This window comes from Equus przewalskii, chromosome 3, assembly GCF_037783145.1.
Source record: "Equus przewalskii isolate Varuska chromosome 3, EquPr2, whole genome shotgun sequence".
NCBI classification, from domain to species: Eukaryota; Metazoa; Chordata; class Mammalia; order Perissodactyla; family Equidae; genus Equus; species Equus przewalskii.
The window spans coordinates 31,811,398-31,825,041 of record NC_091833.1 but is presented as its reverse complement, the minus strand read 5'-3'; the positions used below and the strand labels follow the sequence as shown (position 1 = coordinate 31,825,041).

The window sequence follows — 13,644 nt, the reverse complement described above, 5'->3', positions numbered from 1 at the left end:
GGCTGCCGAGGGCAAGCCTCGTTTCTGGAGGAGGCCTGCTCAGCTCTCTGTCACTCCTGGCCTCTTTCCAACAGTGTGAGATGCCGCCGTGGACGGCTGTACGAGGCGGCAGCAACGCTCTCTGGAAGGTCTTGTTCTCCTCAGCCGCGGTTACAAAACCCAGCCCGAAGACCGCAAACAAGATAACGGTGCCACGGTCTCATGAGAACGTCCCGGAGCTCAGGCCGCCGGGGGGGTTGGGAGGGGGACAGACCAGGCTCTGAAGCCCCAGGGTGAACAGCGAGACCCAAGCCTGGCAAACAGATGTGGAGGGAGTCAAATTCCTGCAGCATGGCCCGGAGCTGCCACCGCCTCTGCCAAGGAGCTGGCTGCTCTCAACCCCATTTTACAGAAAGGAAAACCAAGGCCGGGGGCAATGCCTGGAATGTGTGAGGCTGCATGGCTGGCTAGATGTGGAGCCAAGGCTTGAGATCAGGCTTGCTGAAAGCCCGGGAATTTTCAGCATGTGGCCGCTGCCGGATCAGCTCTGCACCCACCCCCGTCCCCGGGCCAGGCTCTGAGGGCATTCGGGGCATTGGCAGGTCCTCATGTTCCCAATCTAGCAACGGGGGCTCCTTGATAGCTATCTCCTGGGCGACGCCACCCCCAAATCCAGCTCTCAGGAGCGCGGGAGAGGAAGGGAACGGGCTTCAAGTCCAGTGCGTCATCTCGCCCGCTGCCTTCGCCCGTGTTTAGGAAAGTCTGCCAGAAAGATGAATCTCAGGACCGAGCCTGTCAGCCATCAGCTCCCAGTCTGTGCCAAGCCCTCTGCTCTTGCACACGCTGTTCCCACAGCTCATCCCGTGACTGCAGCCTGCCCCTTCTGCGGCCCCGGCCTGGCGGTTGAGACTCAGCTCCAGGGGCTGGCTTAATCACGCTCCCCAACCTGTCAGGCTTGTTCACTGCCGGATCACCGATGTCTAACCAATACGTGTTCGATAAATATTTACAGGATGGCCGAGAGGATCTCCCTCCCAGCGAGATCAGAAGAGTCGCACGAGGACGACAGATGGTTTTGGCTTTGTCGTTGACGGCAGCTTGGGCTCTCAGGGAACAGAGACTGGGACCAATTCCTGACACTGCCCCTCACTAGCTATGTGGCCTTGGACATGGCATTTCGCTTCTCTGGGCCCCAGTTTGTGCATCTATAAGGTAGAGATGAATTACAGGATTTGTCAGACGCTGGGGATTCAGCACTGAATGAGATGGACAGGTCCGCAGGCGTGATCAACCCGCGAGGCTTCCAGGAAGCAGTGACCTTTCAGCTGAGTCTTCACTGAGGAGCAGGGTTAATCTCTCTGGCTGGGGTCAGGGGAGGGGGTAGGCTGGGGTCAAGGGATAAGCTGTGGGGTGAGGAATGAACGGGATAATGAACATGAACATTATAACATTACAGTGTCAGCCATACAGTGTACAGCTAACAGTGTTAGCTGTTATGGTCATGATGCTAAATGCTCCCCAGATGCCTTGTCTGAAGCAGCTTTTAGAAGGCTGGGATTAATAATGGAGAACTCAGTGAAGAAGACTATTCTCTCTTCACTACAATATTTCAAAGCCCCACCCCTGCCTTGAGTCAAAATCCAATTTTTAAAAATCCTATTAAATGGCTAATGCTTTTGGGGGGAAGCCCTCTCCTAAATTTGAAACACACTTTACTCAGTACATGCCACTTTTTCCCAGCTTTCTGGGGAAGCAGTTTCCAAGATGTCATGACCCAGGTCTGGAGCATCGATGCTGACCGTCCGGCCAGGAACCATCTGTACAAACGCACGTGGTAATTCACGTTGGTGACAGTGAGCCAGCACAGATGCCGTCGCTGCCATGAAGTTCGATCTCCTCCCAGGGCTGTCTCAGCCGAGTCACCAGGCCCGTGGCTGTCCTGGGATCACCACCCTGCGTTGTGTCCGCTCATGCTATTTGCCTCTCCAGCTAGACTACGCTGGAATGAGTGATGTGCTGGTAAATGTTCAACAACCACCGCTCAAAAAAACAACAAAAAAGAAAACATCCTGATTTGTAGTGTCTGCCAATTCCCTTGATATAAATACTCCCTTTCTGGCCAATTTCAAGCAACCAACATGAGGTCACTGACCGTGGAATTTCTGGAAAGAGACTCGCAAAGGCTCCATCAGGTACTCCTTCCATCATACAGATACGATCGACAACAGATGCCAAGAACCTCCAGAGCAGAGATAACAGTAAAGTGGGGTAAAACATTAGGATAAGTTTTGAGTATTTATTACCCGCATCTGGAATATGACTGACTTAATGGTAAGTTTATATAATTTAACATTTAACGATGGTTGTGTTTAATTGACTCACAACCTTTCTGAAACTTTAACTCTCGGCTCTCATTACCAGGACAAGCCAGCTCCAGAGCACCACGGCTGGCACCGAGTCTTGTTCAACTTTATACCCCAGCATGCATCACTGCTCAAGCAACATGCATCTCCAACAGCCCAGCCCACACTTGATGCCTGTGACACTGTGCCAGGTCCTCTGCTCCCAGCCTCTCCCGGTGCATCCTTTCCGCAGACTGATGCGGTCACTCTGATTATCAGCCCCATTTTACAGATGAGAAAACTGAGGCTCCAAACAGACAAGCAGCTGGCTCACGGTCATAACAGAATGCCTGTGGACAGTGCCGACTGTTTGTCACACTCTGTTTGCTGACCAATCCTGGCTCGCCCACGCAGCAGCTCTCCAAAACGTCACGCAGGACAGACCGACAGCCCCACGTCAGGCAGACTCACTCAGCGAGACACCCGCCCACAGGACAGCAGCCGACCCCAAAGGCCAGGGGTGCCCCAGGCTCTGCTCTTCCTGAGACGCACAAAGGAGAACTCAAAATGTGAGCGAGGCCAAGGGCAGATCAGAGCCGTACCCACAAACCACCCAGAAATTCCAGGAATGAAGCCGTGGCTGGAAGGACGTGGTGGGGGAGGACACCCCGGCACGTCTTGGACAGATCCCAGGACCGGGCAGACCCCCCCGGGAGAGCGTCTGGGTGAGCACCAGACGGGATGGCGCCCCTCCTGCACTGGATGCAGTCGGCTTTCCCTCAGCCCTTCTGGACAGGGGAGGAAACAGCCCCGTTCCTTCCCTCACTGGCCACTCTGCCCCCAGCCCTGGGTCCCCTACAACTGAGGACAGTGGGCCAACAGTCCACTTGGCTTAACAGAAACGCCAGCCCCACGGGCGCCTTCCTTCCTCCTGTCCCCTAGGCAAAAGATGCATCCTTATAGGATATAAGGGACAGCAAGGCTGGGGGCAAAACTGGATAAATCCAATGTACAAAACCCATTCGATTTAATACCATGCCGAGAGCATAAGCACACAATCCTGGAGAAAAATAGAAGAAAATGCAGTCAACAAACACGTATTCTACTTTGTGCAAAAAAAGAACTAAAACCCAGGTGTGTTCACTACAAGCCAAGGTAATATATAAGAGACTGGATAATGAATTAATACAGTCTCAAAATAGCCGGTCCTCACTCCTGGGGCCCTTCCTCCCTTCTTGCAGATGTGTGGGTGTTTCCTTGGAAGTGATGCTCCCAGCAAAGCTTTAGATAGACAGCAGGAAACCTCCATCTCCGAAGGACAAGCAGCCAAGGGCTCCCAGAAGGCAGGTGGAAAGGCGGGGACGTTGGGTCAAAGCCGGGTTCGAATCCTGGCTCCCCCACGTGGAGCTGTGTGCTGCCCAGAAGGTCCCTCACCCTCTCTGAGTCTGCAGCTCCTCACAGGCACCGGGAGGCCCTGAACTGCTCCCCAGGCTGGCAGAGGGAGGGTGTGAAGATCGCATAAATAGCGGGATAAAGAGCCCGGTGGCAGAGTCCGGGACTTCCCGGTGCGTAATGACTGTTCTTGCACTTCTCCCGGGTGAACTCAGGCTTCCCCGATCATCTCTGCTCCAGGCTGCACGACTGGCAGCACCCAGACCAGCCTCCTGCCTCACACGCATGATTCACCGGTATCGGGTGGCATCTGCCAGGGTGAGTCACGGCCATGGTTCTGAACCATGCTCAAAGCCACACGGCTCAGGAGTTATCCAGCACCAGGCTATAGGATCTTCACCCTGCTTGGGGGGGAACTCCTCAGGGCAAACCCTCGGTGGCCATGGAGTCCTTGGGATACGCAAGTGAACGAGACCGTCCACACTTGGGACGCGAGGAGGCACCAACCACAGCAAACTGATAAATACAAAAGGCTCGAGGTGAAGAGCCCAGGGAACGGGATGGGGAAGGGGGCAGAGGTGGGGCAGGGACCACTGTGGCCGGGTGACAGCGAGGTCCCGCTGAGATCTCAGGGAAAGGGAACTGCAGGCAGCAGGAACTGCACAGACAAAGGCTCGGAGGTGATGACTGATGACTGAGGACAGGCACAAAGCCAGTGAGCCGGAGAGAAATGGGGTCACAGAGGTGGGCAGGGCCAGGTGGCCAGGGGCCTTGAAGGCCAGAATGAGGAGTCTCGATTTACCCTCAATGTAAGGGGAGCCTTGAGGTGGGGGGAACGAGCCGACTGATTTACGCTTCGAAAGCCCGTGGGCATGCAACAACACAGACGAGGTTCACGGCTGTGATGCTGAACAGCAGGCGCGAGACGGCCGTGAGGAAACAGGCAGGGTTCCGTTTTTGTAAAGTTCAAAACCAGGCAGGACCAACCCAGGTCATCAGAAGTCCGGAAATGGTTACTCTTGGGGGTGGGGCCGTGGGAGGGAGCCGGGGCCGGTCAGGCTCTGCAGCGTGATCTAGGGCTGGAGGCCGAACGTGTGCCCTTTGTGATGATTCAGCCTCCACACAGAAAGGAGTGTGCATTCTTCTCTAGTACGTTAAACTTTAATAGAAAGGTTTTTTTAAAAAGTTGGAAATCGCTCTGGCTTCTGTTTGAAGAAAGGATCAAGGAAGCCGAGCGGCTGCAAGGAGAGCAGCAAGATGCCAGAGGAACCCCTCCGAGGCTCTCCCCTTGGGGAGTCTCAGAGCTGAGACGAGTCTGGGGCCCGGGCTCAGACAGCCTTCAAAGTGAACTTAAACCCGTCGGAGCCCAGATAGAGCCCGGCGGCCGGCGGGGCCTCCCACTTGGACCAGACACGGCACTCCCAGACAGGGCCGGGTTCATCCCAAGTCTGAGAGGGCACTTTGTCCAGCGACGCCAAAGCTGAAAATATCTTCAGTCCCCGTGAAGACCGAGCCTTGAAGGTTCCCGGGAATAAACAGAGTGTTCAGGCCCGGGGCTTCCCGACGGGAACAGACCGGCTGTGTGGGGCGCTGCTTTGGGGCAGGAGGGCGCGGGGCTGGCAGCAACAGACACACACGCATGTACAGATCTGTTTGAAAAGCTGTTGAGGAAACAACTCCTTCTCTCGGAGGGGGCATTTAGGGGCCATAATAGATGCATTTCGCAAGCTCTGGGGCGCACGGGGCACTAAACACACTCGGAAGAAAGATGCTAGAATCTTGGGATGACTGCTCGGGCCCCAGAGCACCAGGCGCCAACAGGCCGAGCATTCTTCCGGAAGAAAGGCGTACGGATCCGCCAACAACTGTTCTCAAGGGGCCTCTGACTCCGGCCGGAGGGGGTCATTCCAGCTCCCAGCCGCTCACTCCGTTCTTGCCATGTGACTTCTTTCTGGTCACGCCAGGCAGAGCCTTCCACGCAGCTTCACAGCTGCCCCCACTAGCCAGGCCCCCGTGTCTGTGCCAGGGCCCCGGGCAAGTCCACGTGGGCTTTCTAGGGCAGTGGGTCTCCCACCGGAGCTGCACCAGAAAGTACTGGAAACCTCATTAAAACACACACTGCCAGCCCCACCCCCACAGCTTCTGATTCAGGAGGTCTGGGGCGGGGCCTGAGAACCTGCATTTCTATCCATTTCCGGGGCACTGCTGCAGGCCCAGGGACCCCGCTTTGAGACCCCCACCCACAGAGCAGATCCTTGCTGCCCTGAGCCTGACCCTTAGGTTCTGGACACACCAAACTCCTTGCCATTCTCCACGGGCACCAGGCCCCTCCCCACCTCCAGGCCTTTGCACACACGGTCACTTCACCTGGGACCTCGTCAACTCCCCGCCCACCCACCCACCGTCACCTGTCCTTGCCAGCAGAAGGCGGCTGCCTCTTTACTCTGGAAGGACTTCAGCTCTTATCAAGCTGGTCTCAGCGGATGCCAGCTGGATGCTGGCTCCTGGTCCTAGAGGGATCTGAGTGTGTTTTTTTCCCCATCCAAAAGAACTTTGGGTCAGGGTCAATTCCAAGACCAGTTGACTGTAAGCAAAATGTAAGCTCGATTCTTTTCCCTTCTGGAACGCTGCCATCCTGGACTCACAATGGGACGTGGTCCAGAAATTCGGACTGAAAATGTGGGATTTCATAAGTTATGATATTTTTTAAACAACGGTCCAGAAGTTGCATAATCCTCGTTAGGACTTTTCTTTTTCCCCTGGATCTGTGGGTTTTTGTCTAAGCTGACACAGCACTTGAGCCAATCAGAGAAGACAAACCTCCCTCGGGCTGGACCACGAGAAACTGTCTGTCCTCACAGCCTTGAAAGGGGGGTGTGTGTGAGTACCCACAATTCTACAGCCTAGGGTACAAAGCATGGCCCACACAGGACAACGTCTGAGACAGGATTCTCTGCCAGTTGCTGCTGTGACCCTGGGTGGAATGTCAACACTTCTGCCAAACGCCCAGTCGCCAGATTTCCCTGCACCGGTGGCAGAGGGCCTTGACTCATGCTGGAACGAGACGACCCGAGTTGATGCTTCTTCAAGAAGGAAGTCAAGAAAGAGGACATGGGCTCCTCAACAAGTTAACACAAAGTTACCATGTGAGCTGGCAATTCCACTCCCAGCTGTAGACCCTCCACAAATGACAACAGGTGTTCAAACAGCAACATGGACATAAATGTTCATAGGAGTGTCAGTCACAGGAACCGAAAGGTGGAAGCAGCCCAAATGTCCATCAATGGAAAAATGGATAAAAGAACGAAATGTGCTCCATCCACACCGTGGAATATTACTCAGCCATTAAAAGGGATGAAGCGCCACACAGGCTATGACATGCATGAACCTCGAAAACATCATGCCCCGTGAAAGAGGCCAGCCACAAAAGGCCCTTACTGTATGGTTTCTTTTACATGAACTGTCCCGAGTAAGCAAATCCGTAGAGACAGAAAGCAGAATAGTGGTTGCCAGGGGCTGTGCAGAGAGAATGGGGAGTGACTGCTCAACATGGCTACGGGGCCTCCTTTTAGGAGGATGAAAATGTTCTGGAATTAAGATAGTGGTGATAGTTGCATAACACTGCAAATGTGCTAAATGCCACTTGACTGTATACTCTAAAATGGTTAAAATGGTAAATTTTATGTTTATGTGAATTTTACCACAATGAAACAATTTTATTCAAGGGAAAAAAGGGCATGACTGGCCCTACCAGCCGCCACTCAGATCTGCTCAACCCTCCCAGTTCCAGAACACAGCGTGCTCCACTCAGGACTTTACGAGGGGCTCCGGATCCCCTTCCCACAAAGGTCCCAGCATCTATTCAGCTCAATGAACCAAAGATGAAATGCAATGACGCCTGTGTTGTATTTTCCATTCTTGACAAGCCATCAGCCCCTTTGAGTGATGCTCGGTTTGCACATCTGGGACTGATCAAAAACCAGTGAGTCTGCAAAAAAAAAAGCCTCCTAGGTCGGGAGCGAGCAGACACAGAGGCACCTCCCATACACAGTAAATTACACTGGTGACAGAGAAAAGAAACGTTCCAGCTCCCGCGGGGCCAAAGAGGTCAGCGTTGGGGGTCCTGCCTCTAAAAGCCAGTTTTCAAATGCAACCTACAAAAGCCAGATATACACCGTGGGGTCTTGGAGGGAGAGGAGAAGGGGGCTCAGCGGGATCATGCTCTTCTGCCAAGGCTCCAGGCCCTCCCCTGCCAAGCCAGCTCTCCGCTCCAGTCCAGAGACAGGGCTGGGGGAGCCAGCCTTGAGCTGGGCCCTGGGGCAGGGCCTTCTGCGCATTGATACCAGTACCTGTCGGCAGAGTGGAACTGAAGCCCCCGTGTGAGCGCATTCCCTCTCCAGGCCCACCCCCCACCGGGGCCAGGGATGCAGACCCCACAGGGCACAAGCAGCCCTGAGTAGCAGAAAGCTCTGCTGTGACATTCTGTGGCTGGCACTGGACAAGCACCTTCTTCCAGAATCTGGGGTGCGGCCCAGCCAGGATGGCAGCTCTCTGCCGCCCTGGCTGTGTCGTGTTGGGTACACGCTTTAATCATGCTGAGCCTCCATTTCCTCCTCGTAAAAAGGAGGACAGTGCAGCGCCCACCTCGTAAAAAAGCCAGTGAGCTCATCCGTGTGAAACCCTGGGCACGTCTGGCCCGTAGAAGCGCCGGATAAATGTCAGCTGCTGGGATGACTTTATAAATGTTATTATTACTATTCCTACTCTTACTTTTTAAGAGATTCTGTAAAAATCAAAATCGTTCTCTTTATTCTCCCCCCTGGGGGCATTGTCAGGGACTTGAGAATTGGCCTCAACTCTGGTGCCTCCTGCTTTGCCCGGAGCCCCTCTCGGACAAATGCCCGTGTGAAGGTCAGGTCCACAGGCAGAGGTAGTGATCGGGCAGAGAAGGGTCTGAAAGGAGGCAGGACCCGGCGGTTAAGCGTGTAGGGTGTGCAGCCAGACGGACCTGGGGGTGACAACATCACACACCAGTTAGGGGACCTTGAGCATGCACTTCGCCTCTCCAAGCCTCGGTCTCCTCATCTGTGAGATGGAGAGCAAGCAGCCTGCTGCCCAGGTGTGTTGCGAGGACCATCATACAGGTAAAGCGCACAACACGGGGCTTCACACCTGCCACACCAGCAATACAGCTCCCACGGCTTCTGATCCTGCCCCCAGGTGGAAACAGCTAGATCAGGGGCAGAAGCGGCAAATTCAGTGCACAAACACCAAGAGCCCGGGGAGGTCCACTTTCGGTCTATCTGGGGGAGAGGGGGGGCACACCCCTCGTCTGGCTCTGCAGGACCCTGGTCTCTCGCCTGTCAGACTCCAGACCCTAGATGCCCTGACCCCGCTGAGGAAGGCAGGCTCACCCTGTTCTGCCAGGGCAAGGAGCCCAAAGGCTCAAGGTGGAAACTCACAAGCCTACTCTTGGCTGGAAGGTGAGCTGGGCATTTGCACAGACTCCCAGCAGCTTCTCTCAACCAGAGCAGCAACTCAGCTTTTGGCTAAAAGATACCCAATTCAAGTTAGACTCTGACGAGCAGGCATCGGCTAAGTCCTTTCTGGCTTGTCCAGCAGCCCAGCCCTTGGCAAGGGAGGCTCCGGGTCTGCACCGCACGAGGGACTGGCCCTGGCTCTGTCCATCTAGGGCAGCCTGTTCTCCCCAGGACTCCAGAGCTGAGCCCTTGGCTCCCGGCACAATTCTCCTCTACAAGGAGTTTGTGCAGATGCCTACTCTGGCTGAAGAGACCCAGGAACGTGTTCCCGAACCTGCAGGAACTCTGACACGCCCCATGCCTGGACACGTCCACCTACAGCTTCGAGGGGAGACAGAGATGTGTCCTAGACCTAGCTCTGCCTGGACAACTCACTTCACCTCCCGACCCTCAGTCTCTTCATCTGAAATAGGGAAAGAGGAAGGCTAACTTGCAGGTTTGTTGCAAATGAAATCTTAAAGGGGCGTGGCCCTGTAAACTGCAGAGGGAATCCACATGCCCTTAGGAGTACCCTGGCCCCTCCGCACGTGGGTAGAACACAGTCAAACTCCTGCCACAGCCACACCATCAGCTTTCCATTTATTGACGTCCACTGTGTACAAAGGAAGGCAACAGACGCTAGCACACTGCACAAGGAAGACACGAGGACACAGCCTCTGGGAGCAGAGATCTGTGATCAGACCAGCTTTGAGTCCCTCACTTCCTGGCTGTGAGGTCTTGGCCAGATGACTTGGGCTCACTGAGCCTCAGTTTCTCCATCTGTGAAAGGGCGTGCTGCTGAGCACCGTTCTGAGATGCAGGTAGTGCGCTCAGCTTAGCGCCTGCACCTAGTAAGCCTAACAGAGGGCATCTGCTCTGGCGGCTCCTCAGAGATGACCGGGGAGCTGATCGCCGCTTCCAGAGAAGGGAAGAATCTAAGTCACACTTACCTCCGCAGGGCTCCAATCACCACCTCGCCGGCGTCCCCCGCGTCGAGCAGCGGCGACGGCAGCAGCAGCACGGGCACAGTGGGTACAGCGGACGCAGCTGGCGCAGCGGATACAGGAGGCAGAGAGAGCCCGCCGTGGGATACAGGACAACCCGGCCGCAGAGGGATGCAGTGGGTCTGGGGGCCCCGCGCGCCGCCTCTTGTAGGCTGCCCGGAGCCCGGAGGCCACGCCCCCTCGGCGGCCAGCGATGCTGATAGGGCCGTGTCGTCATGGCCCCGCCCCCTCCGTCCTCCGGCCCCGCCCCGCCCTGTCCCCTCCCAGGCCCCGCCCCCTCAGGCTCGCCCCGCCCCAGCCCCGCCTCCCTCAGGCTCGCCCCGCCCCAGCCCCGTCTACCTCAGGCTCGCCCCGCCCCGGCCCCGCCTCCCGCGGTCGCCCCGCCCCGCGAGCCCGGTGGACCTGGGCGGCGCGGGTGCCCGCGGCCTAAGAGCTCAGCTTGAGAAGAGGACGTGCTCAGTTTCCACGTCGTGGCAATAAAAGTATCGCTTACCCCGCGCCCGGAGTGGTACCAAGCACTTTCCACCAGGGGTTCACAAATTTACCGAATCGCGTCTCTCTGCGGCTCAGCTGGAAAATGGGAATAGAGAGGCGACCTCCTGGGACTGCAGCAAATGCCATCGGGAAGGGCGTGGGCTCCGTAAACCGAGGCGCGGAACACACGCTTGCTAAATTTATTCCCATCCTCTACACGTGGGGTGACAACTTCACTCTTGCCGCGCTGACACACACACACACACACACACACACACATATTCCCAAGGTGCAGATGAAGAAATAAGACTCGGGGACGTTCCTGGCTGAGGCAGGTAAGCGCTTTGCCTTCCTGGTCCCAGCAGCGCTCACAGGAATCCAGGGAGGTGGAACAGAGCCCATTCCACAGACCAGGGAATGAAGGTGTGGAGAGGAGAGAGCCCAGGTGCCACAGCTGGTGAGCAGGCAGCGCAGGTCCAGGCCGTGCTCTTGCCGCATTTTGCCCACAGGCATTTAGCGTCCTTAACCTGTGCAGGTCAATACAGCAAGCAATTGAGAGCCGGAAGAAATCGCCTTTGAAACATGGAAATCCAAGACACCGTTGGCACCCGAAGCAACCAAGGCTGGAGGAGCTGCAGGGCTCCCGGCGCCTCCACTCCATCACACAGTGTGGCCCTACTGTGTGCAGGCAAGGGTGGGAGGAGGCTGTCCTCAGGTCCCCACATGAAGACGCAGGAATCAGCTCACACATCATGCGCTCCTCCCACACCCTCCCATCGACTCCCTGCCGGCCCCTGGGTGATGCAGCGGGAGCCGGCACAGACAGGGCCCCTCCGGGATCCCAGAGTCTGGAGTGCCCAGAGGGGTCAGAGCATGCTGGGCAGGGAGGAGGGAAGAAGACCCCTCGGTGACTGGCAGGGCAGGGGTGACATGGATTCAGAAGCCGGAAACCTGTCCCCAAGATTTTGGTGCAGCTCAAATGCAGATGAAGAATAATGCTATTTCTTTTTAAATCTTTTTTCATTTCTTTTACTTTTCTTTCTTTCAGTTTTGAAGCATGGTTCTCAACTCAAGATTCATTCATTCAATACTTATTAAAAGTACCTACTGTGTGTCGGGCTCTGTTCCAAGCATTGGGGCATTCAGTGGTGAACACGATGGACTGTTCCAGAACAGTGGTCCTCGGTTTGACAAGGGCAAACCCAAAGGGAGAAGAGACCTGCATTATTAACAGACGCCTCTCAAGCACCTGGCCCCACACACAGCATCCCGTCAAATCCACCGCCACCCAACAACCGCCTGAGGCTGGTGCTGTTATCAGGAAACTGGGCACAGAGAGTGTCAGTAGCTTTCCCGAGGCCACACAGCTCCTGAATGGAGGAACTGGGATCTGAACTCATGCTCTCGCCCACTTGGCTGCTAGCTTGTGTAGCAGTAAAGCTCGGGTACAGGGGAGTGGGATAAACGGGGTCCCCACCCAGGCACAGGGGAAGGGAAGGCACGCAGGATCCGATCCCCCGTGTGCTCAGTATTTGGGTGGGGGAGGTTGATAAAGAAGGGTCCACAGCTCTGCTGACCGGGGCCTCCAGCTCCTGCCGACGCTTTTGGTGGCAACTCTGCAGGCTCCTTACTGTGCAGGATGGCCCCTCCCAGCCGGCTGTTCCAGGGGCACCGTTGGCAGAGCTGCAACCTGAGGGTACCTCTCTACAGTGTCGTCCCCCGGCCGAGCCACCAACTCCCGTCCAGCCAGGCAGCTACTGCCCGAACACCCGGCACACCACGGGACCTTCCGCCCCTCACCCCCTTCTCTCCCTCAGTTTCTCCTTTCCTCTCCCTCTGGTCATCTGCCCATGTGTCCTGCTGAGTCTCCCTGGCCTGGCCTCTGGCCGTGCCCACCGCTACCCGCTGACTTCAGCAGGCACCCACACGTGCCGGGCGCTGGGCACAGGGCTCCACCGGCATTGGCCTGTGAACTGCTCACAACCCGGTGACGGGAGGGGTTCTCATCCGCCTTCTTTCATAGATGGGGAAACTGAGGCTCGAGTAGGTGAAGGCACTTGCCCAGGGTCGCTTGGCTATTGAGTGGTGGCATTGGGACTCCAACTCAGGCAGTCCAGGGCCACAGCCCGTGACCTTGGCCTCTAAATCAGAGGGCCTGAGGGGACTGGGGTGTTTGGGTTTGCTGCAGTGTGAACCCAGTGGGGGTTTCTGAGCTATTTCATTTCCTTTTAATGTCTCAGTCAGGCTAACATGTCTCAGATGGGACGTCATGCTTGCTATTGCTATGTAACAAATGACCCCAAAAAGTAGTGGCTTAAAACAAGCACTGTACTTTGCTCAGTACTTTGAAGGGGAGGAACCTGGCCCAGGCTGGCTGGATGGCTCTTCCTTGGGGGGTCTGTCATGTGGCTGCCGTCAGATGCTGGCCGGGCTGCAGACACCCGAAGGTCACCTGGGCTGGACATCCATGATGGTTCACCCACGTGGCGGGAGCTCAGCGGGGGCCGCAGACTGAAGGGCCTCCGTGTGGCGTCCCCAGGAAGGCTCTCCTGAGCAAGCCTCCCAAGAGAACCAGGCGGAAGGTGCATGACCTTCTATGACCTGCCATTGGAAGTCATAGAACGCCACTTCCGCCATACTCTTGGTCGAATCATGGAGCCTGCCAAGGGTCAAGGAGAGAGGATATCGAGCATATTTCTCAATAGGTGGCGATCAAAGAACGTGCAGACGTGTTTTAAAGCCTCTCCAGGTTTTAAAACAGATAAGATATATGAAAACACATAGCCCAGCGCCTGGCACCAAGCAGACACTCAATAAAAGATGCGTCGTCCTTCCAGGGAGCTAACCAGATGGCCCAGCAGAAGGAGCAGCATCTTTGCATCCCAACGGATGAGTTTGAAACTTCACTCCATCAAGCAGCAGCTGTGTGCCTTT

The 13,644-nt window shown here is 56.0% G+C and overlaps 1 protein-coding gene across 1 annotated transcript in view; it reads right to left on the bottom strand.

The window, feature by feature from the left end:
* CRISPLD2 (cysteine rich secretory protein LCCL domain containing 2) overlaps positions 1–10,434 on the bottom strand; it is a 64,892-nt gene extending 54,458 nt beyond the window's left edge. Inside the window, exon 1 of the mRNA XM_070612414.1 lies at positions 10,183–10,434. The gene's annotated coding sequence lies outside the window, so the exon portion shown is untranslated. The remainder of the gene's footprint in view (positions 1–10,182) is intronic.
* Positions 10,435–13,644: the final 3,210 nt, after the last annotated feature.